Raw genomic sequence first — 2,379 nt, forward strand, 5'->3', positions numbered from 1 at the left:
TCTGACCGTGGAGGGTGTCAGTGCCCAGATACAGAAAAGCTGCCTGGCTTCTGCTGTAGCTTGTTTTGCAAAATCATGTGAGATGGGTCAGGGCGGCATCCCTTCCAGCTGAAAGAATCCGTTGCAATGAGAGGAATTAATCGGTGCCTATGTATATAGCCCAGGTGTGGCTGCAAACAGGATCTGCTTCTGATTACCCTTGAATTCCACTTAGCCGCAGCCATGGGCCTGGATCAAGGTCTTCTAAGCTGCTCCCATCAGTGGAGACAATTTGGGCTGCTCTTGCTTGAGAAGGGGAGGTGGGGACTTGCTCAGATTTACGACGCTGAAAATGCAGCCAAGCTTTTGCAGCAAGCCACACCTATGGAGTTAACTCAACAGCACGGCCCTTTCCTGGGGTTTCTTCCTCTCAGGCACTTCTGACCAGCCCCTCACTGGAGATCCAGTCGTCAAACCCAAGCAGAGCTCGCCCTGTCTCAGGGGATGCCGAGCCCAGTTCCCTCCAGAGTCACCCCATTTGTGAGGGAAGGAGGCTGTTTAAGCCTGACCCCTTCCCCAGCATGCCCCACTGGGAACACTCACAAATCCCAGCCACCCTGGGTCTGCACTTGCAGGGTTCCCTCGGGCTGGCTGAGGGAGAGGAGAACTGGCCCCACCCACATTTCAAAACGCCAGTCCCACACCCCAGACAAGGTCAGCAGCCTGGGTTCCACCACTGGGACCACTTCCTCTCTCTCTCAGCCCTATCTCCTGCGTGCCCTGGGTCTCTACAGAGAAACCCCTGCCATGGGGTAGCATGGCCCTGGAGACCTCCCTTGTCAGTGTGAAAGGGCCAGTGTACTCCATTAGACACTGGCTCAGAGGTTCAAGCCAGATTAAAAACAGCAGAAATCCCTGAATGGAGAGGGCAATTTCAGTGCCCTAGTGCAAAGCACTCTGGGTAACATTATGCAAATCAAAAGAACTGGCAGCAGAGTGAGGCTTCAGGTTTGGGACGAGCGAGCGTGGGTGGGTCAGACGTGAAGCTCCAGCCAGGACCGGACTTTTCCTCAGTGCTGCAGAAGCCTGTCCCAACATTGTCTCCATCTCCCCTCTTGGACTTGATAGCCCAGTGCCTCCCCAGGAGTGGCTCACTGCTGCCTTATTCCAGGTCCATCCATGCCAGAGAATGGTGCCAGGGGTGGGGGCTTCCTGCTGGGAGCACAGCATTTTCTGGATAGGACGTACAATCAAGGGTTTGTGGGGGTGAAGATCCTAACCCCACAGTGGATTCTTGTTCCTGTCTCTCTGCCCTGTTTAAAGTGTATAAAGTAGGGTAACCAGACAGCAAGTCTGAAAAATTGGGACAGGGAGTTGGGGGTAATAGGAGCCTATATATGAAAAAGCCCCCAAAATCAGGACTGTCCCTATAAAATCGGGACATCTGGTCACCCTAGTATAAAGGAAGCTTATAGACACTGCCAGCTGAACTGTTATTGAACAAGTTATTGGGCTCAAGTCAGGAGTAACTGGCTGAAATTCGGTAGCTCGTGTTACATAGGAGGTCAGCCTAGATCAGTGCTTCTCAAAGCTGGTCCGCCATGTGTGTAGAGAAAGCCCCTGGTGGTCCAGGCCGGTTTGTTTACCTGCCGGCCAATCGCGGCTCCCACTGGCTGCGGTTCGCTGCTCCAGGCCCATGGGAGCTGCTGGAAGCAGTGGCCAGTACGTCCCTCAGCCCACGCTGCTTCCTGCAGCCCCCATTGGCCCGGAGCGGCGAACCACGGCCAGTGGGAGGCGCGATTGGCCGAACCAGTGGACGCAGCAGGTAAACGAACTGGCCCAGCTTTCCCTGAACAAGCGGCGGACCGGCTTTGAGAAGCACTGGCCTAGATTATTACAATGATACCGTCTAGCCTTAAAATCTCTGACTCTGTGAACTGGCGGCTAAGGACAAATGCGATGCTTTGGAAGCATGACTCATCAGAGACTATTATATTGAGCTGGGACAGATGCCACAGACGTATGGACTATTCCAAGGCTATTGCATTTTGGAAGTAGATGTTCTGTGTGTCCTTAGGGGCTGGCCAGTGACTGAGTTCCTGGCTCAGTAGGGCAGCTAACTGATGTTTCTGCAGGAACTGAAGTCAGGAGGAGGGTAATTAATGCAAATCCCTATTGCAGGGAACAAGTCTGGGGAAGTTACAGACTTTGGGGTGCAGCATGGATGGGTCTGACCTGGTTCAAGAGGCTTGGCAGGTGTCATGGTACAATTCCTCACTCTGAACCTTAGCGTCCAAAAGATGGGGCGGGGTACCAGCATGAATTCCTCTAAGCTCAATTACCAGCTGAGTCCCCGTAGCACTGCCACCAACCAGGAATTCCAGTGCCTGGTACACTCTG

This window comes from Gopherus flavomarginatus, chromosome 11, assembly GCF_025201925.1.
Source record: "Gopherus flavomarginatus isolate rGopFla2 chromosome 11, rGopFla2.mat.asm, whole genome shotgun sequence".
NCBI classification, from domain to species: domain Eukaryota; kingdom Metazoa; phylum Chordata; order Testudines; family Testudinidae; genus Gopherus; species Gopherus flavomarginatus.